Here is a 22,948-nt window from a genome sequence, read left to right as displayed (position 1 = left end):
CCCGGGGACCATCCCAGAGCGGCCGCTCCAGAAGTGTGTTGGATGAACGAGCATGTGAATCAACGCGTGAGTGCCCTGGGCCTCCCGGGTCCTGGCTCATGAGGTCAATGGAAAACCCCTCCCCGCCCTCGGAGCCTGGAGACGCCTCTTCCTGAGGCTCGGGGGGACCCACTCTCCTGAGGCTGGGGCCTCGGTCTCCCGGACAGGGTCCCTGCTTCATCTCCTCCCCTCTGCTTCTCTCTGCCTTTGTCTCTGTTTCCACCTCCCTCTCCCCTCTCCCCCAAGACGGCTGGGGGACACCTCTCTCTTAGTCCCAGCTGGGCCTTGGCTGCTCCCGCGAGAGCTGAATGAGACCTCCGAGCCCTCGGCCCAGCTGGGACCTCTGGGAGCATGCGCTTTTTCCTGTCCTGAGGCAGGGACCAGGGTCTCAGAGGGCAGGAGGTGCCTGCACAGTGTCACTTGGCAGACAGGGTTGTCTCTTTGTCCCAGGCTAATTAAGAGCTTGAGACCTGCCACCCTGAGTCCGGACCTCCTCAGCCATGGTGGAGAGACCCCGCTTTAGCCCCTCCCCATGGGCTTGGCCCGGCCAGGACTCCCTGGAAGTGACAAAGGTGACTCAGTCATTTCCCTGGAACGATCACATCCCACTGCCCGGTCCTAGATAAACAAACACACGTTCTGTCCTGCGTTCTCGATTTTCTCAGACACACAGCCTGCCCTGCGTGGCCCTGTGGTCCCTGGAGGGGAGCTCCGGCCCGTGTGCACAGGTGAGGGTCTGGTTCGCAGGCAGCGGGCAGTGGAACTGGGACCCAAGCAAGGCGCTCTGGGTTGTGCGGTGCTGTGACCCAGCCCAACCCCGCAGCACCCTGTAATTTGGCAGTGAGATCACCCCATCTCGGCCGGGTTTGCTGAAAACTCCCCATTCACAGGAGGAGGGTGAAATTTGTGGTGATCCCAAAATAGCCCCAAAGAGCTGCCCGCCACCCCAGGAATGCCCGGAAACCACACCCGGCCAAGGACAGAGGTTGCCCAGCTCCCAGGCCTTTGATGCTCATGGAGACTTGAGCTTCCCCAGGAGCAGTGGGGTCACTGCTCCTCCAGGGCCTGGTCCCAGGGATGAATGAGTATAGGATGAAGAAGGGAAAGGAAGGGAGGGAGGGAAGGAAGGAGGGAGGGAGGGAGGGAAGGAAGGAAGGAAGGAAGGAAGGAAGGAAGGAAGGAAGGAAGGAAGGATAAGGAGGGAGGGATGGAGGGAGGGAGGGAGGGAGGGAGGAAGGAAGGAAGGAAGGAAGGAAGGAAGGAAGGAAGGAAGGAAGGAAGGAAGGATAAGGAGGGAGGGAGGGAGGGAAGGAGGGAGGAAGGAAGGATAAGGAAGGAGGGAAGGAAGGAGGGAGGGAGGACAGGTCTCCCCTCAGGCCTTCAGTGATGTTGGGCTGGTGACCTCCAGCTGTGGGAAGATAATTCCAACCATCCTCAGCTGGTCTGTGGTCTGTTGTCAGGCCAGCACACTACATGAGCACTTGCTGTGTTCTGGGCGCCGTGCGGGGGCTGAGCCACGGATTGCTCCCCCTTCCCATGAGGAAAAGAGAACCGTCACCCGTGTGAAGGACAGGAGCCTGCGTGCAGACTTGAAGGGCTTGGCCAAGGTCACACAGCTGCCAGCAGCAGACCGGACGCCTCATGCGGCCCTGGCAGGCGCCTCTGTCTTTGTGTCTGTACAATGGGCCGTGCTCCTCAGACCTCCCCCAGGTCTGTGTGAGGATCTAGTGGAGTCAGTGGGCAAAGGCTGCCATGCTCCAACACAGGAAATTATCCACTGCAATCATGCTGTCAGGATGCAGGCCTCAGCCCGGCGGCCACACAGGTGAGAACACCTGGCCGCTCACCCTCTCTGGGTCCCCCACAATGTGGGCGTGTGCTGTGCTGAGCCCTGTGCCCTGATGGAACCCACAGAGGCCGGGAAGACGGGCCCCTTTTCTCTGCTGTCCAGTAAGGAGGTGCAGGAGTTGCCCAGGGTCCCCATAGCATTAGGATGGAGTTCCCACCGCAGGACACCACAGGGGACCAGGGGCCCCAGATGGACCTCAGGAGACACCTGGCATGGGGAACCAGGCAGAGGGGGCGGGCAGGCCCGGTGGTGAGGACCATGCTTTAATTCCTCTCTGTGGGCTTTTTCTGTGGCCAGAAATGTTCTAGAGAGGGAGAGGACCGTGTCAGCACAGCCCCAAGCAATGTTCCTGCCAGCTGGCATCTGGGGCCAGGGTCTCAGCAAGAGGTGGTCCCCTGTGTCTCCGAGGTCGGGGTGCAGCTCCTGCCCACCACACCTGACAGGACAGGTGTGAGGTCAATCACCTCTGAGTGTCAGTTTCACCCTCTCTGAGGGGGTTCAAGTAAGAGAGTGCTACAACTCCTGGCCCCAGACTCCTGCCCGGAGGCCAGCACAGTGGACGGACAGACAGATGGACTGGTGGACAGGGCTGGGCACTAACGGTTAACCTTCCTGGAGGATCCCAGGAAGGGGCCTGTTCGAGGGTTCATGCCCCCACAGCCGTGGGGCAGCTGGCAGGACCCGTCCTGGCCCTCCGCCAGCTCCCCACATGCCTGTGGGTGACTCCTGGAGCCCAGCCAGAGGCAGCAACATATCACAGGCCCCCTCAGCATTCTTGGCTTTTGTTTCCGATGACGCAGGGTCCCCTGGGAAGGGTAGAGTTGTAGTGGGAGGGGGACTCAGAGTGGCTCAGAATCCTGAGGGGGAGCAGTGGGGAGAGACCATGTGGAAGCCCCACTTCCAGGACAGAGGGGCCAGGAGGGGTCCCCACAGACATGTGCAAGGGAGCAGAGCCCACACCCAGGCTCACGTGTGGAGCACAGATCAGGGCCAAGACTGGGGTGCAGGGAGGAGGGGACAGCACTAGCTCTTGGGGACACGTGGGTGCTGGGGAGTTGGAGAGTCCACGGGCCTCCGTCCTGATGGAGAGGCTGGCAGGAGGCTTCTGCCCACTGGACAAATGAAGTTGGAGGGGTGCAGCTGAAGGCCACTGTGAGGGCTGGACCCCCTGCAGGGCCATCCAGGCTGTGGACCGAGCCAGCCCAGGCCTCCCCAGCTGGGCCATCAGCCTGGCCATCAGCCGGGCCCACGGGGTCAAGAGCAGCGACAACTGCCTCCTATTTATATCATCACTTCCCCGTTCACCGTCCACAGGCTGCAGCCGCAGAGCCCGCCCAGGAATTCCACCGAGATCGGTTTACATTTAAAATAAATCTTTCTTTAACTCGTATCTGATCTCCAGCAGTGAATTTTGGAAGCCGTGAACACAGGTCCAGACTCTGAGACGAGCCTCACCGCTGGGTGCTCGGGGCGGAGGCCCAGCCTGGGTTGTCCCTGGTCAGCGGCAACCCGGGAAACAAGAGTCGCCCTAACCCTGCGGCCTCCTGTGGGTCTGCCTGCCTCGGTCTCCTCATCTGGACAGCAGACCGGATGTGATCCTGCCCTGTGGTTCCCACACTGACCTCTGTCCCCCAGCAGACCGGAGGTGATCCTGCCCTGTGGTCCCCATGCTGACCTCTGTCCCCCAGCAGACCGGAGGTGACCCTGCCCTGTGGTTCCCACGCTGACCTCTGTCCCCCAGCACTGGCTTTGTCCTTCCCCTTCACAGGGGGTCCCTCTGGCTCTGCTCACCTTGTGGGTTGGCCTGGAGACCCATCAGCACACACTCTGAACACACAGGGCTTTGTTTTCAGGGGGCACCTGACAGAGGCCGATGGCATGAAACTTAACTTTGCAAATCCCAAAGATGTGCCTGACCTCCTGGCTCTGGGGAGAGATTTGGAATGGGCAGGAGTCTCAGATCCGGTTTGGGAACGCTAAATGCAGGTCCCTCCGCTGTGGTGGTCACTCGGCTGTCCTGCTGGGACTCAGTCCTCCCTTTCCAGGGGGTTGAGAGAGAAGGGACAGGCAAGACCCTGGAAGCCACTGGGCGTGCTTGTGGCTGTAGCAGCTGTGCATTTGGGAGCTCCAGACCACCCAGAGCCTCAGACACCGAGACCCAGGGAGGGGACCACAGAGGCTCAGCCCTGACCTGGGCTCCCACAAAGCTTCCGGGGCCCCTATTAATAAATGCTCTCAAGGGGGTCCATGTGCAGCCAGCCAAGAGCCCCAGGACCTGAGTTCAGAGGATGGTTGGGGTCATCAGCCCCTGATGGGAACCACAAACTCAAGACCAGAGCAAGGAGGCCGAGTTTGAGGAGACCAGGGAGCTGGTCCAGGGCAGGAAGAGCGTCCAGGTCCGGTGACGCCACAGGGGTTTGTCTAGCTCCAGCTTGGGAACCAGCCCCTGACACAGACGAGAGGGACATGGAGACTCCCCTGGACCCCAGCTGGACCCCACCTCCCTCTCACTCCCGCCTCCCACACCCCTACCCCTGACACAGACGAGAAGGGCATGGAGACTCCAACAGCACCCAACCGCACCCCCCTGGACCCCACCTCCCTCTCACTCCTGCCTCCCACACCCCCACCCCAGGTGACCTGACTGGCCTCAGCAGGTGGTGAGGATTAACCAAACTCCCCCAACCACTGGAGGGCAGCCCCCTGCTCTCAGGGAACCCTGAAGAGCTGCACAGCTCCTCCTGGAAGGGAGCCGTCACCCCGTGGACACATGGGGCTGATGGGAGGGGCATAGGTCTCGGTCAGCAGAGGCCGTGCTGGGCTGGGCACCTCTTCATTTACTGGGCGACTCTCAGGGGCTGGCTGCTTCACACTAGGAGCTGGAATGCTAATTACCACCCCCGCTGGGGCAAAGAATCCTGTTGGGGGGGCACCCAGGCCTGGAAATCCACAATCACTGTGTCCCCTCAGGCCCGAGTGCCTGTGAGGGGCTGGACAACGGTGCTCGCATTACTGAGCGCCTACGGGTGCCAGGCTTTGGGCGAGACTGCTCCATCACAGGGTCCTCCCCATCCTTCTGAGAAGGCTGTGCCATCGTACTGTCTCGGGGAAAGCCCTGGCTCGGGACTCGAGACAGGGAGCTGAGGGGTCTGGAGGCTGGCCTCACACACACACACGAGGACGCAGAGGAGGGCGAAGTCCGAGAGCATGCGGATCCCCCATTTCCAAGACAGGGGAGTGTGCTCTGACCCCAGGGCCGTCCCTCAGGCAGCTGAAACACCCCAGCAAACATGGGGCACCCACTGTGTGTCCCTCAGAGTACTGAAGGGCCAGAGCTCACAGTCTAGTGGGAGGACAGATGGAGGGGGCAGCGCCCCGTGCAGAGGGCGGGGCTGTGAAACTGCAGCAGAGCAGGGGCGGGGCACAGCACCTGTATGTGTGTGTGTGTGGGGGAGGGTGCTTCAGGGACAGCTCAATCCAGGAGCTGCAGCCAAGCCGGGTTCTGAAGGCTGAATAGGAGTTTCCCACTGGGAGACGCATTCCAAGTGGAGAGGGGAGTATGTGCCAGAAGGGGACATCTGTGAGAGGATGCTGAGTGCCAAGCTCATCAGGGCTGGAGAGGTTCGTGGTGGACATTCGCAAGGGCCTTGTGCACCAGCAGGGGAAGCTGAGTGGGCCTATGCGTGTGCTGGCACAGACAGGACCCCTCAGTCCTGGTTCCAGCTCTCAGTTCCTCCACCACCTTGAGCTAGCTCCTCCACCTAGTTCCACACTTCCCCTCCAGCTGGGAACCGGAGGTGGCTCCAGGAGGTGCCCACCCAGCAGCAGCAGCGAGAACACCTCGGCCAGGACACCAGGCACTTCCTGACTCGGGGCTCAGACCTCCAGGGGGCATGGCAAGCAGGCACGGAGGGGGCGGCATTCCAGCTGGCATTCCAACTCCTCCTCGACAGTTTGTCCATTTCCTGCCCTGGCTGCAAATGTCAACCATTTCCTCCGTGGGCCACCTCCGGCCTCTGCCCACTGCCTGACCCTGCAGTGACCTTGGCGGGGACAGGATAGTCCTTGTCCTGCCAGCTCGAAGTTTGGAACCGGCTGTGTCCTCAACTGAGCATCCTGCCAAGAGGCCCCTGGACGCCAGGAGGGGCACTGAGCCAGGTGGAGGGGAGACGGGAGCCATCTCTGTGCACCCCCAGCTGCAGGCCCACCTCATGGCACGTAGATGCACCTACTGTGTGCCGTGGGTGAACCTCGACCTCTAACCTCGAACAAACAGTCTCTCACTCAGTCTTGCTCAAGGCAGAGGGGACCCAGGACGTAGATATGCCAGGACCGAGGGCCCCAGGCCTGAGGCACCATTCCAGGGTCCAGTGCCCTGGCAGCCTCAGCAGACCCCAGGAAAGGCTCGTGAGGGTCCTTCCAGAAACTCGGCAGAGCAGACAACTGTTTCCTTCTGGGACGACCTTGCTAAGTTCAGAGAATGTCCCACCTGTGAGAGCAGGGTCCCCGAGATGAGGCCAGGGCTTTCCCAGCTTCCCTTGCAGCTCGGGTGCAGCCCTGCCTGTGACCGGGCTCTGCCATCAGAGGCCCAGCGCCAGGCTTCCTGGGGGCAGGTATGGGAAGGCTTGTTCGGGAAGGTGAGCAAGACGTCCCTCCTGAGGTCTCTGGTCATGGGCCTGCAGCACCCTGAGGGCTTTTAGAGTCTGTTCAGGCACCTCCCACAGAGTCTGGGGGCTGCTCTAATAAGCGACCCCTGACAAATGTCTTTTCAGCATAAACCAGCTGGGGAGAGAGAGCCTTGTAGTTGCTGCTGAGACCCAGGAAGCGAGGGCCCTGAGAAGTGACCCCATAGCGCTGGGACCCATGGCCACTCAGTGGACAGTGGCAGCTGTACGTGGTGCCCACCCAACCCAGAGACCCCTCCTGCTCGGCTCCCAGCCCAGCCCCAGGCTGGGCCTGGATCTACCAGGAAGGACCCTCCCCCGATGTCTCCAAAAGCAGGTACCAAGCTGAGCCCCTGGGGGTGGCGGTGGAAGATCCCCACTTTCCACACCCACAGGAAGGCTGTAGCCTTTCTTGGGGTGTCTGTGGATTTAACCTTGTCAGCGGTTCAACTTTGTCCAAAAGAGAGCTTCACCCTGGTGGTGTAAGGAAGATCTGCTGAGATGCTGGAGAGGGAGGGCGAGCCCATGGCCACGCAGCGCACAGTTCTCTGACCACGGCAGTGCCACGGATATGTGCAGCACGGGCACTTCCGGAAGGGCAGAGGGCACCCAGTCCTGGTAAGCCGGCCATTCATGCAGAGTCATGAGCTCAGCCCCAGGACAGATGACATGGGCTCCAGCACATTCAGATTCAGGAATGTAACGGTGGGGCATCCATGCAAGATTTATGCAGTAAATCTTTCCATTTGGGGGTTTTAATATGTCATAGGAGGCTCCTCCCCAACCCCCCCCCCCAACAGAATCCTGGGAAAACCTCCTTCCACTGTTTCCCATAAGCCAGGTGCGAGCAGCCGCACACTGCGTGCCGACAGCAATTCCCAGGGACGCGTGGGGGGGACTGCCGTAGACGGGGCTGAACCAGGCTGGCAGGTGGCTCCCTGCTTGCCCAGAGCCCAGAGACTGCAGGGTCTGGTCATTCTCTCCCGGGGGCCAGGACTGCAGCTCCGGGGGAGGGAGCCAGCCCCCAGGACGGCAGCCAAACCCAAACTGAAGGACACAGGAATCCAGCTCGCAGAGCAGTGACCACACTTGCAGATTTAGACACTGGGGCAGAGGCTTCAGGCAGACTTGTAAAAATCTACTTCCAAGCTAAATATTCAAGTCCAATACCCTTGAACCAAATTTCAACCCCGAAGTCAGAGCATATCATACTAATATGATAGACCCCTTCCCTACCCAAACAGCTCACCTTCACCCCAATCTGCAGTGCTGGGTTTGGGGTAGGGGCTGGTGAGCTGGGTGCACAAGGAACAACCAGGCATGCGGGCAGTCAGACCAAACCCCCAGGCTGCAGCCCAGCTGAGTGCTGGGGCTCATGGGAGGGGCTGTCCCAAGTGACTGCCCAGGCCCTGGCCTGTGAGGACAGGATATCTGTCCGTTTTATCTTCCTGGTGGCCCTCCTCCCCTCTGCAGCTGCAGTGTGACCTGCTGTTGGTTTAACCTGAGGTAAGAAATGTGCATGGAACACGTGTGAAGGAGTATCTGCCTCCACACAGCCTGAGCGTAGGGGAAACCATTCCCCACAACAGACAACAGGGTCCCCCAGTCAGAAAGGGAGACACGGGGCTCAGAACTGAGCAACCGCTAGCCCACCCCCCGCCCACCCCCAACCTTCTGGGCCCTGCTGCTCTGGCTGCTCCTGCAGAGCGAATGCAATGACTGGATCCAGGCAGGGGGGGGAGCAGGTGTCAGTAGGTCCACCTATGGTCCAGTTGTACAAAGACTGGACACGACGGACTGTGCTGATGGCCAACGGCCCCGCCTGCATGCTTACCCCAGAAGAGGAGACCAGAAGCCAGCTCCTTCCAGACCCTGAGCCCACCAAGAGCCACCATGTGCCACAGGCCCAGTGCCCCAACCTCACGCACACGCAGGAGCAGGCTGCTGGGCCACGTCGGTGCTCGGTGTCCGCCTCCCGAGGGCGGCCGGGGCTGCCAGCCGGTAGCAAACATGCCGCGCCTCTAATAAAACAAGTCATCCGAGGCTGGGAAGCCACAAGAGGAAACAGCTGTGTGCTGCTGGCTGTGAGCACGTGTTCCGATGCCCGTCTCAGCCGGCCCGCTCTGCTCCTGCGGGGTCTGGGTTCTTGGCCATTTTCTGATGGTAGAAGGCTCTGGACCGTGGAGAGGGGAGCAACGGAGGCCTTGGAACACACGCACGTGATCACACACAGAGACCGACTGGCAGACCCCTGCTGAGTGCCTCTCCGTGCCAGGGGGCCAGGGTGGGGGCATGGAACTGAGTCAGAGATCCTGGCACAAGCATAACCACAGACACACAAGAGGCCACAGGCAAAATGCTTTATGTCCGCAAGACATACGCCAGATTGTTACTGTGTGTTCTACTTAGAATAGCCCCAAATGTCTGTCACCACTTCCATCATCTTCTCCATCCTCACATCCATCACTACTTCTACCTCGATGGCCACCTTCATCATCATCACCATCATCATCACCATCATCATCACCATCATCATCATCACCATCATCACCACCATCATCATCATCACCATCATCACCACCATCATCACCATCACCACCATCACCATCACCACCATCATCACCATCACCACCACCATCATCACCATCACCATCTCCATCATCTTCACCACCATCATCACCATCACCATCATCATCACCATCACCATCATCACCACCATCACCATCACCATCATCACCACCATCATCATCATCACCACCACCATCACCATCACCACCATCATCGCCATCTCCATCATCTTCACCACCATTATCACCATCACCATCACCACCATCATCATCATCACCATCACCATCACCATCACCATCACCACCACCATCATCATCACCATCACCACCACCATCATCATCACCACCACCATCACCACCATCTCCATCATCTCTGTCATCACCATCATCACCATCATCACCATCATCACCATCATCACCATCATCACCATCACCATCACCATCATCGCCATCTCCATCATCTTTACCATCATCACCATCACCATCATCACCACCACCACCATCATCACCATCACCACCACCATCATCACCATCTCCACCATCATCACCATCTCCATCATCCCTGTCATCAGTAACAGTATCATCCCACCACCGTCACACCATCATCACCATTACCCACCCCTGACTTATTTCCTTTAAGATGTGGGCAAGTATGCTAGCACTTGGGGTTCCCAGGCATTATATAAACTCTGAGATGGACCTTCAGACTCTGCTCTGTCCCACAGCCACCAGGCTGTAGTCAAGGCCCTGTCCCCAGATGCTGAGATGTGTCCACTGAGATCCCAGATGAAAATCATTCTGATTTATGTGGCTCACACAAGCCACAAATATCTAGACACCCTTCATGCTTCCTAATGAACCCAAGGGTGTTAACTTTATGGTAACTGCGTGACTGCGTGCCTTGCTCAAATCTCCCCGGTCCCCTGGGAGCCAGTGCAGCAGCAGCCCCAGGACCAGAACCCTGAACTCACACTTATGTAACCCTTGTCAACATTCGACGTGAGAACAGCCCAGCTGAAGAAGGACTAGCACCAATAAAACTTTTTACGAGGCGGGTGGTGGAGCCTGTATGTGAAACAATTCTGTTAATCTTGGGAAGTGAGCGCTTGCCCGGATCTGGGCAGCTCCCAAAGTAAGGACGGAGGTTTCAGCAAAGCCCCGGGTGTTACAAACAGAAGAGAGAAAACTGGATGTCAAGATGCCGGAATCTTCTGCAATGTTCTCCAAGGACTTCCACTGGGCTGTTTTTCTTTTTTAATTTTTACTCATTGACTTTAGAGAGAAAAGAGAAGGAGGAGACATTGATTGGTTCCATTTATTTACGCAGTCTTGGCTGATTCTTGTATGTGCCCTGGCCGGGGGTCAAGCCACAGCCCAAGCTACCGGCCAGCGCTCCTCTGCTCTCAGTGCTGCCCGGCCCTGGACACAGGGACCATCCCCAGGCGGGCCGGGGGTTCCCATCTGCTGGAGGGAGGATGGCAGAATGAGCCCCACATGGGACAAGTGTCACAGAAAACGGCAGTCCGAGCAGACGCCGTCACACCGCGGCCCGCATTCCTCTTCTTAGCGGGACAGTCACTGGGTCGGGGCCCCCCTGCTCCAGTGTGACCCCTCTTAACTCACTACTTCTGCAGGGACCCTGTTTCTACCAAGGCCACAACCAGACTGGACATGAATTTTGAGGGAACACTGCTCAACCCAGTAAACCCCTCCACCCCTACCCTGCAGGGCCCCTATCAGCATGTGAGCTGGTTCATAAGCTCCTGGAGTGGACACACGGCCTGGTCACTATGGCACAGCCAGAGCCTGGGCCACAGCGCATGCTCAACAAACCGCTGAACGGCCGAATGACACAGGGTGACACCGTGGGCCTGACCACTGTGCACCCCAAACAGCACGGTGCCAGATTCAGGGAGGTGCCTGGGACAGAATCAGGTCCACCTCTGCTGCATGACTGAGTGGCCGTTCACCAACTAGAGCCCCCTGTTTTTGTCCATACAATAGGGTGGGGCTCACCTGTTCAGGTTGAACTGGGGGTGTGGTCCATTGATGGCCAGGGTCTAATGGCGATCCCGCAGGTGTCCAAGATGGCATTGGACAGGGACGAGTCTCAAAGAAGAGGCTGTCTCCACTCAACAGTCAATGAGCTGAACCACGTGTCTGGCTACTGGGTGGCATAGCCCTGGGCAACCCCTCCATGGAGCCGTTTGTCCACACAGTGGCCAGGAGAGCAGCACGGCCCCCAGGAGTCACAGGGGGCTGGGATGAGACCAGGCTGACAGAGGAGGCAGTGGGCTGCCCAAGAAGTTTCTGGAAGGTGACCATACTGGGGTAGGGGTGGGGGGTTCGCTTCCTCACAGGACAGCCAGGCCAGGGGGTGTGTCCCTCCTTCCAGAGGACTAGGGACCATCTCCTGGCAGCTCCTCAGACCCCGGGAAGGCCCGAGCGTAAACAGTGTCTTACAATTAAGATAGCAACTTCAATGACTGAAAAATGTTAAAAATAGCTCTGCTTACTCAGTCCCCTCTCAGAGTTCTGTGAGAAAGAGTCCGCTGGCCGGAGGGCTGGCCCCACGGGCCTCACACTCACTCAGGGAGAAGCCGTGGGAGGGGTTCTGGGCAGAGGGTGCCCTGCCGCTCGTGCGCAGCCTCAAGACCCACCCCGCACAGTCCCTCAGTGACAAGGAGGGGACACCACTCAGGGTACCCTGTTGTGGCATCCACCCCATGGGGTCCAGTACTGGTCACAGCTTCTCTGGACCCTAATTCTCTCCCTTTCTCTCCTAAAACTGCCTTCCCCAGCCTCCCCTCTGCCTCCGTTGTGAGGTGGGTGGGATGGCGCGGGGCGGCTTCCAGCCCAGACTCTTCCCTCCCAAGCTGCCTGCCTCCCAGCCCTGTGCAGAGGCCCGGCCTCCACCTCACACATCCGGTGACCCACTCGGTCCTGGGCAGGGGGGCAGGTCCTCATACCAGCAGGGACTCCCGGCGCTCAGGGACAAACCCGCCACGCAGGGCGTTCTGTGTCACGACAGCCTAAGGAGAGGGAAGCCAGAGCTTCCAGGGCCCTGGACACACCTGTGTGCAGGGGGCAGACGATCCACCAGGGAGGCAGAGGGGAGAAAGGGCCCCCTCCAGACAGCCGCACGCAAGGCCTTCCAACCGGACACTCCTCCGAGGGCAAGGCTGCCCAGCCCTGGACTAAGCTAGGGCAGGCTGGGATGCTGGGGCCCCCGAGGGGAGGAGAGGGGAGGGGGACACTGCTGCCTTCTGGCCCTGGTGAGAGCTGGCCTTATGACCGGGCCTGTGTGGCTCCTGAGCCCCAGGCTGACCCTTCCTCCAACACCTGCCCACAGCTACGAGGCTCCTGAGCCTCTCTGCGGAGCCCCAGGCTGCGTGTGTCCCCTCGATGCCCTGAACCAGCCCCTCCTCTCCACAGGCCACGTCCAGGCTGCAGAGCGAGGGCAGAGGGCCGAGGTCACCGTCTTTGACTGGAAGGCCCCCCTGGGGAACAAGACGGAGGAAGCCAAGAGGGACACAGGAGGGGAGGCAGCGAGCTGGCCAAGCCCGGAGGATCCCGAGAGGAGAGCAGCCCTGTCTGCCGTGGGCCACCTTCCTTCTGTCCTCAGGACACGGAGGCGGCCACGGCTTCCCACAGAAATCACACCCAAACCACAGTTTCCCACGAGCCCCAAGTGGAAGGGGCCCGGCCACCACAGGGCAGGCCCCGTGAGCTGCAGGAGCTGGGCCACGTCCAGGCCAAACCCCTCACCCCCCGGGCCCTGGGGGGCACCCTGCTGGGGGCCGGCCTCCAGTGGAGGCAGGGAGACCGGGGGGCCGGCGTGGCGATGGGGAGCTGGCACCTGACGGCTCGTCGACTGGTTCCGGCAGCTCTGAGGAGCAGCCCGGCCAGGAGCTGGCCCCCTGACAGCGGCATCTCTCTGAAGAATGGCTTTGTCTAACTGGTTTCCAATGTTTGGGAACCGAAGGCTGACCTCACCTAATCTCTCCATCTTTTCCTCTCCTCTCAGGCAGCTCATTAGCAGAGCCTGATACCAGGTGCTCTGAGTGGGGAGCAAGGAGGGGCAGAAGGCATCCTGCCTCCCCCCACGCCCCTCCCCATCCACACCCGTGCTCAGGGCTGCTCCCGTTGGTGCAGAGCCCCCGAGGGGGGAGGAAGGCTGCCCGCCGCTTGTCCTTCCTCCTGGGACACCTGCCCCTGCTCGTCTCGAGGACACGCTCAGGCTGGACATCATCCCTGACCCCCCCAGACCAGGCCGGGTGCCCTGGGCAGGCCCTCCCACACTCCCAGGGAAGCAGAAGACCCTAGTGGTTAAAACCGAGTCTGGCCCAAGTTCAAATTCTGAATCCTCCACTTAAAAAACTGGGGCAAGTCCCTCACTGACCCTGCCCCTCACGCCCCTCCCAGAAAACAGGCTGTTCCTGGCACCCCCTCCTGGGGCAGCTGTGATCATTTAAACACTTAGCATCTGACATACACACGGCACAGGATCCGAGCAGGGCTTCCTATGGCTGCCCTGTTCCCCCAGGCCCTATGTCCGTCTGCAATTATGTGTATCCGTGTGATTAATGCTGGACCTGCTCCCTTAGAGCTCAGTGCCCTGATGACAAAGATTCAGTGGTGCCCGGCTCAGTGACGGGACCCAGATAGGTGCTCAGAAATGCTTTGCTGGGTGAATGGATGATAGATGGATGGATGGATGGGTGGAGGGATGGATGGGTGGAGGGATGGATGGATGGGAGACGATCGTGGGGCCAGAGCAGCGGCTTGACTCTGCAAGGGGCACCCGTCCCATGCCTAACAAGAGGAACCATCTCTCCATTGGCACTGACCAGTGCTTGCCCCCCACTGTGGAATTCGGGCTGACCTGGGAGCACAGCTATGCGGGGTGGCCAGAGAGAACGTCTTGTTTCCAGGACAACCGGAGCACTTCCAGTTTCCGTGCTCATCTCTCAGGAGAGGAAGAGGAGATACAATGTTTCTCCTCCAGACTGCAGGAGGATCCCCGGCAGGTGTGAGGAGCCCCGCCCTCTGCTCGGGCCCGGTGCCTACTGGGCACCAACACGCAGGACAGCGGGCGAGGGCCGCCTGCTCTTCAGAAGCCAGAGCAGAGATCAGTGTAAGGCTTCCTCCCTCGACCCCCAACCTCGGTGGGCTTTGGCCCCCAGCAGCCCTCCCTCTTTCCCTCCCCCGGGTCCCCCTTCTCCAGACGGCCACACAGGCTGGCTCCTGCTGGAGTCGCTCTGCACTGCTCTGCGAGAAATCCATTTATTGTCTTCCCTGCTTGGGAAGTTATCATCTCGAGGCTGCAGCTTCCTAAGGCGTTGCCATGGAGATGAATTTTCTGTCATAAATAAAAGTATTCTGGGGTCAGGAGATCTCAAGCATAACTAGGACAGATTTTGAGGAGGAAAATGCCAGAATTTTTGAAACACATGGGATGGTGATCTGAGCTGCTTTTTCCGGAGGCTGTTTTCCAGGCTGCTGTGAATCTGGACCAGGCGCCCAGCCTGCCTCTGAGAGCAGGTCTGCCCCGCTCTGTCCCCTTCCCGTCCACCCTTCTCCCTTCGGTCAGGGGCTGGAAGCGCGTGACCTGAACGTGGTGTTTGAATCGGGTTACGTTTCCTGGGGTGAGGTCTGGGGGATCCAGAGATGGGCTGCTTCCCAGAGTTCCCCCAGGCCACAGGCAGAGCCCATGTGCTGCTGTGTCCTCAGACATGTCCCTCACTCTGGCTCTGGGCCCGGCTGGCTCACCCTCGGATTCCTGGCACATTCATTCCTCCAGTCTCCCGGAGTGCTCAGGGGGCTCAGGTGTTTCCTGTGGAGCTTGGGAGAGGGTGTGACTTCCCAGGTACCTGGCCCCATCCCCACAGACACAAGCTCACTTCCCACCAGCCCCATGGAAGTGGCTGCGAGGATGTCCTTTGTTCAGGGTCACTGCAGGTCAGTGTTTAAGGAGGTTGGGAGGTGGGAGGAAGGTATGCAGAGCTGAGGGGCCTCTGGACACCACCCAGACAGATAGCTCAGGCCTGCTGCCAAGGGCTGTTTGCCAGCGACTCCCCCACCACACACACACACAGACACACACACACAGACACACATGCAGACGCACACACAGACACAGGTACTAGGTAAACAAGTCCCCTGCATACACGCACAACACACATACCCACGTGCCATCCTTTGAACAAAGAGGCCCAGGGTCCTGCTGCCCGAGTCTGTTTGGGAGGGAGCACCAACCCCTAGAACAGGAGTTGGGAACCTTTTTGGCTGAGAGAGAGCCATGAACGCCACATATTTTTAAATGTGATTCCGTGAGGGCCATACAATGACCCGTGTACATTACGCATTATCCAATAAAAATCTGGTGTTGTCCTGAAGGACAGCTGTGATTGGCTCCAGCCACCCGCAACCATGAACATGAGCGGTAGGAAATGAATGGATTGTAATACATGAGAATGTTTTATATATTTAATGTTATTATTATTTTTTTATTAAAGATTAGTCTGCGGGCCAGATGCAGCCATCGAAAGAGCCACATCTGGCTCGTGAGCTATAGGTTCCCGATCCCTGCTTTAACAAGTATGAAGGAGGGAGGAAAGGAGGAGGGAAGGGTCTGCTCTGGTGGATGTTGCCCTTGGAGTTCGGACCCTCAGCTACAGCTCCCATCCCCACTTCCCCATCTGAGGGTCCACTTCAGAGTGAAAATGCCCAACTAGCGAGGCCTTAGGTGTCCACTGAGAGGTCCCCAAGAAAGCCCTCCTTCACCTGCAGATACTCTGCCAACCAGGGCCTCTGATCATTCCAGAACATTCTCAGGCCCAGGGGTGGAGGCTGAGCCCGGCTCCGTCCAGCCTCCCCAGACCTGCTTTCAGCCCGGGCTCTGCCTTTTGATGAATTGTTACACTTTATTTATTCAAACTGCCCCATGAGGACAAAACCAACACAGAAAGTGGCTGTGACCGCAGAGCCCTGTGCGGAGCTGCCGGAACCCATAGCACAACCATCTGTCAGCAGGGGCTGCTTCCCACCCCTGAGGCCACATGGGGCCATCCTGGGGGCAAGGACCCCTCAGTTCCATGTTCACCAATGCTGGCCGCCAGCCTGGACACTTCCTTTATCTGCAGGAGGGCTCTGACTCCATGTGCTTGTGCTGCCCACACCATCACCTGAGAAGGGCATTGCGAGCATGCGCACTGGGGTGCCAGCCACCAAGGGGACAGCAGGATGTGACAAGGACCCTTAAGTGTGTGCTTCCACTTCTAGAAAAACTGCATGCCCAGGAACTCAGCCAGATCCTGCAGGGAGCAGGGGACAGAGGTCGTCTCCATGGCCACAGAGTCAGATTGTGGCTCAGCCATGGGGACTCCTGGGAAGCCAGTAGAAATCATGACTTTGAAGAATATTTAACAGCCTGGGAAGGTGCTTTTCTCACAAGCAGCAGACAAACACAGAAAGAAGTACATACAAGGAATGCTCAAGGGAAACTAGAAAGGCTGAGGCAAAGGAAAAGGAAAACACACCAAAATGTATGGGGTGCAGCTAAAGCAGTGCTTAGAGGGAAATTTATAGCTGCAAAGTCCTATGTTATAAACAAAAGAAAGGTCTCAACTATGTAACATAATCTTCCATCTTAAGAAACTTGATCAAGAAGAGCAAACTTGCCCAAAGTGAGAGGAAAGAAATAGTACAGATTAAATTAAAACAGATAAAATAGAAGAAAAAATAGACTATTAATAAAGCCAACAGTTGTTTCCTTTTTTCTTGAAAAAAGAGATAAGCCCTGGCCGGTTGGCTCAGTGGTAGAGCGTTGGCCTGGCGTGCAGAAGTCCCAGGTTCGATTCCCGGCCAGGGCACACAGGAGAAGCGCCCATCTGCTTCTCCACCCCTCCCCCTCTCCTTCCTCTCTGTCTCTCTCTTCCCCTCCCACAGCGAGGCTCCATTGGAACAAAGATGGCCCGGGTGCTGGGGATGGCTCCTTGGCCTCTGCCCCAGGCGCCAGAGTGGCTCTGGTCGTGACAGAGCGACGCCCCGGAGGGTCAGAGCATTGCCCCCTGGTGGGCAGAGCGTCGCCCCCTGGTGGGCATGCCAGGTGGATCCCGGTCAGCCGCATGCGGGATTCTGTCTGACTGTCTCTCCCCATTTCCAGCTTCAGAAAAATAAAAATAAAAAAAAAGAGAGAGGTAAGACTCAAATGAAAAAAAGAGAACATACAGAAATAAAAAGAATTATAATAGAATACTATCAACAATTATTTGCCAAGAAATTAGGTTAACCTAACTGAAATGAACAGACTTCTAAAAACACAAACTACAGAAACTGACTCAAGAAAGAAATGACTCCAAGAAAAATCTGTAACAGGCAAGGAGATGGAATTCATAATCGAAAACCTTCCCACAAAGAAAAGAGCAGGAACGGAAGCCTTCAAGAGTGAATTCTACTGAACATTTAAAAAAATAAATAATAGCAATGCTTCCCAAATTCTTCCAACAAACAGAAGAGGAGGGAACTCGTTCTCAGTGGATCATTTTTATGTGCTAATACCAAAACCAAAGGTATCACAAGAAAACCACAGACCACAATCCTTCATGCATAGACATAAAAATCTTTTGACAAAATATTAGCAAACCAAACCGGCAACATATAAAAGTAATACTTAGACCCATGACCAGGTGGGATTTATTCCAGGAATACAAGGTTGGTTTAACAGACAAAAATCAATTGCTATAATATACACTACATTGATAAAGAAAAAAAAATACAATCATCTCAATTGATGCAGGAAAAGAATTTGACGAAAACCTAACCCAACCCCTTGCCTGACCAGGTGGTGGCAGAGCAAATAGAGCGTCGTCAGAATGGGACGCAGAGGACCTAGGTTCGAAACCCCAAGGTCACCGTCTTGAGCCCAAAGGTCTCTGGCTTGAGCAAGGGGTCCCTTGCTCTGCTGTAGCCTGCCGGTCAAGGCACATATGAGAAATCAATCACGAACAACTAAGGAGACTAAGGAGCCGCAATGAAGAACTGATGCTTCTCATCTCTCTCCCTTCATGTCTATCTGTCCCTATCTGTCCCTCTCTCTCTTCTCTGTTGCAAAAATAAATAAATAAATATTATTTATATATATATATATATATATATATATATATATATATATATATAAACTCAAAATGGATCAAAGACCCAAATATAAGATCTAAAATTATAAAAACCTTAGCAAAGAATGTGGTCATCGATGTTTGCCACTGCACTACCTAAAATCATCTTATGCACGACGTTTTGGGCACCTCCGGTCTCTTGTGGTCTGACCCCGCAGATGAGGGAACTGAGGCCCTGTGAGTCGTGGGCACCAGAGGACACCCCCAACACTGGGCTGCATCAAGGACGCACCCAGGTGAGCTCTCTCCGGGACAGGAGTGAGCAAGCCACCAACACACAGATGAGCCTCCGGAGACCTGGCAGCCAAGCCACAGCCCCAGGTTTGGGTCTGGCTTTCCTATCGCAGCCCTGAAGGCAGTCCGGTGGGTGCTGTTTAGATGTCCCTGGCTCTGGTTCCTGGGGAGGATAGAGAGGAGTTACTGCCAGGCCAGGGAGCCCTGGACCAGAAAAAATGGGAAAGTGCCTCTAAGGTCAGGCAGAGTTCATGGGCGCCCGTAGTGCTGAGCTCTGAGACTCCTTGTTGACAAGGCGCAGAGCCTCCAGCCCAGGTGGCAGCCGCCTCTCCGGGAGTGCAGGTCCCGGCAAGTCCGCTGCAGCCTGTCTCTCTCCGGAAACGCAGCTGTAGCAAGGCCTGGAGGCCCTCCCTGGGAACTCATGGAAATCTCGGGACCCCAGTGGGGCACTGTTCTCAGGTGACACCTGCCTGTTCTCCCTGAGGGCCCTGAGCTGAGACTAGGAAAGACCCTGAAGCAGCTGGACAGAGGCCCGGGTCCCAGTGTCTGTCCCCAGCCCATCCAACAGAGGTCCATCCTCAAGCACCAAGAGAAGGTGCCCATTGTCCCACAAAACCATCCCAAGCTGCCACAGGATGACACCCAGCCAGGACCACACACAGTGAGAGAGACCAGCAGCACAGCTGTACGGTGCAGCAGGAAGGGCCAGACGGGTATCCGATCCCAGCTTCCCAGCCCAGGCCGCTGATGGGCCAGCGCTGTGACGGGCCCAGCCTGCCCAGTGTAGAAGTGCGGATGAGGGCAGGCTGCCCTGCTCCTGACAGTCTGACAGAGTGGACCTGAGGTAAGGGTGAGGGGGCTCACAGCCTCCACTCCACCGCAGCGGGCTGAGTGGGCCACGTTGTAGCCCCCTGTGGAGCTCTGCCCCCCAAGCCCGGAGCCTACACGTGTCCCCCACCTGAGGGCTGCCCGGCAGGAGCTTGGAGGGGACCGGACACCAGGCCCACAAAGGGCATTCTGGGCAGTGCAGGGCCAGGTGACAGAGAGGACCCCAGGGGTCGGAAGTGGAGGGGGCAGCTCAGGCCTCCGGCCCGGCGGCGACCGTGTCTGGTGCGTGGCGGGGCAGTCCTCCCAGGAACGCTGCCCACTGATCGGCAGGCCAGAGGCCAGATGGTGAATACTCCACATTTTTTGGCAGCTCAAGGGCCTGGTTGGAAACAGTCACAGTTTTATTCTGTGGAAACCACACGCTTTGCGTCCCAGGCCCCTCAGGGAGTGGGGGAGGATTCCGGCCTAGACCATCAGCGGGTGAGAACCCAGCTCCTGCATGCTGCCGTCACCTCCAAGGCCAACCTGGGTCCTGGCCCCCAACCCACGGATGACCCTGGGGCTCCTCGGTCAGTGCAGTCACAACAACTTGGGATTGAGGACCCAGGCTCTGAGCAAACAGCTTCCTGACCCCTTCGGGGACCACTTGGGGACCTAGAGAGAAGACAGGCCCACACACTGGTGAAGGAAGACACACACCGTCAGCTGAAGGTGTGAACAGGACCAGGGTGCCCTCAGGCCCAGGGGAGCTCAGCTGGGGTGGAGGGGAGACAGCGAAGCCTCCACCCACTCACCGGGGGTCACCAGCCACCTTCATCTCAGCTCTGTACACTTCTTAGAGCCAGCTACACAGCACAGGGGATGGAGGAGGGAGGGAGACGCCTCTGAGGTAGGTGGACAGCTGGCAGTGTGATGGACAGTCTTGAGGTCTGGCTTCAGCCCACGCTCACCCACCCTTCTCTAAGGAGCAGCTCCACCCCCACCCCACCCTTGCATGTTGCAGGGTGGGGTGAGGAAGACCCTAGACTCCTTCCTAACACAGCTGCCAGCAGAGAAATGACCCACCGCCCAGGTGACATGGCAAAGTCATCCAAGGTCATTCGGGATTCAACCAGTTACATGCTGAGAGGCCCAAGGCTACACTACTGAGTTGGTCCAGGGAAGGGAAAAGAGCTGCAGAGCCCTAACCTCACACCCTCCTGGGCTGCCCAACAAGTGACCCTCCCACCCGGGTGAGACACAAGATGCTAGGCCACAGGCCTTACAGGACAATGCCCAGAGGGCCTTGATTTGCACCCAAATGAACAGAAGAGGATTCTAAGTAGAGCAGGAGATGGGGGCAGGGAGGGCAGGGGCCGGGTAGCATGGAGGTGGGTGTGCTAGCAAGGGCAGGTGACATATGACCCAGGGAAGGCAACTACGTGGAGACTGGGCCATGTCCAAGCTGTGGGGGCAGTGCCCACAGCACCTCCCACACGGGTGTCCCCCGGCCGGGGTTACTGCTTAACCCCTTTCACCTTAATTGTTCATTTAAATTGATATTTGTGTAAGTTAAACTATGTCACTACTAATTAGAACCAGCATCAGAACCAGGTGGATCCAGACACATTCCCGCCCAGGCTCTCCCACTTGGCTGGTACCTTCACAGTGAAATCAAGGCCTCACGAGACCAGATGCCCGCCCCCCCCCCCTGCAGAACTCTGCACCTCCCGTCACTCTCTCCTGCCCGGGGTCCCTCTAAGAGGGTTGGCAGGCTGAGCACACAGCTCCCCATCTCTAGAATGGGGTCAGAGGAACCTGAGCCGAGTGCACCCAGAGATGGTCTGAGCCTGACCAGGGCCAGCTGCCGAGGACAAGAGACACACAGCACCTGGCGGTGAGCAGGATGGCCGCTTTCCAGCCAGGTCCACTACCTCCCAGACCAGGCACGTGGCCTGGACAGAGAGCAGATGCCCCGCCACAGGACGCCCATCGCCTGGAACCCAGACTTCACAGCGGCTGACAGAACCTCCAGCACGAGGCAAAGACACGTGTGACCAGGTGACCATGGGCCTCCAAGTGGGTGTGCAGGTGGACACGAGCTTCCTCGATGCTGGGCCAGAACTGCAGACACGAGGATAAGCCGGGGCAGCAGTAACATGCTTCTGAACAAGCAGGCAGCTGACTTGGAGACCCCAGAGGGCCCCAGGTCCCCCTCCCCTCTGCACTAGCATGGCTGACCCTCACTCTGACCTGGGCCGCAGCCCACACGGAGGCCCAACAGAGGCCCCTGGCTCAAGGGCTGTGAAAGCCAGCCCAGCTGCACCCGGGTGCGCTCAGGTCGCCCAGGGCGACGGTGAAGGGCGGGAAATGCCAGTATGCGGGCAAAGCCTGCAGGCCGTGTGGCTCCACAACCAGCCACAGTGCAGGAGGCTCAAGTGCCCATGCCACCTACTTCCTCCAGCAACACCACGGTGCCAGGACCTCTCCTGGTGGCACTTTCTTCTTCCCAAGAGCGCACAAGGCTTCCCTGCCACCATCGCTTTAATGGGCAGACCATTCAGCCGCCTGTGCCACGCAAAGAAAAGCTGAACGGTATTTTTGGCATGTTATAGAAAAAAACATGTGAATGACAGTTTATACATCTAACATCAGACATAGTCACGGGCACAGCGTTGCAAACAGCACTGCCTGAGGTGCCCAGCATGGGGCCTGGAGCAGGTTCGCCCCAAGCCCGGGGCACTGCACCCCAGGGGCCGGGCAAGAATAAGGGGACAGTGACACCATGCCCACCCCACCCCCACCCCCAATTCCCAGAGGCATCATCCAGAGATGTGTGCTGGAGAAATTTTTATAAAAACTCTCCCACAAACAGGGATGACAGAGATTCTCCTGTCACTGCAGACAGTCCCACGGGCAACAGGGTCGCTACGGCCACAAGAGCCGAGTGGCCTTGCAGACGGGGACAGCAGCATGTCCTGACTCAAGGGCGGGGAAAGTGAGGTCAACCCACTTCTGGATTAAAACCCATCATCACCCACGTGGCCGCTGACGGGCGGGCGGCCCCCATCTCCACATGGCTATACACACCTGCACGGCGGCGTCTCTGGTCCATTCCCCGGAACTGGCTGCACTCTGCAAATTCTGGTGACGGGGCTGGTCTAGGGCACGCCTGGCCCGGAAGCCTGTCCTCTCCCGGTGACCACCCAGCAGCCCCAGCAGTCGTGCAGGGACCGTGACCAGAGGTGGAACCGAGACTCAGTCACACAACCAGGAGAACGTGACCACAAAATGTGTTTCGAGCATATGGGTTTTGTTGGTGGGTTTTTGTTTCCCTTTTGATTAAAAAAAAAAAAAAACATAGCAGGCTCTCAGGTATATAAAACTGGTAATATTAGATAAAAATACAAACTTCACCTTTACAGAACAAAAACAAAAAAACAACACACACATTTTTCTCTTGAGTACACGTAAAGCATAACATCTTAACCAAAAATAGAGTTTAGGTTGGCCAAACACAGGGCAGCGACCGGGAGCCGCCTCTCACGGCCACGCTGCGGCCACCGGCCGCTGAACCGCTGGGGGACAGGAGACGGATGGCAGTTGATTGGT

Source organism: Saccopteryx bilineata, chromosome 4 (assembly GCF_036850765.1).
Source record: "Saccopteryx bilineata isolate mSacBil1 chromosome 4, mSacBil1_pri_phased_curated, whole genome shotgun sequence".
NCBI lineage: Eukaryota > Metazoa > Chordata > Mammalia > Chiroptera > Emballonuridae > Saccopteryx > Saccopteryx bilineata.
This window is presented reverse-complemented; position numbering follows the sequence as displayed.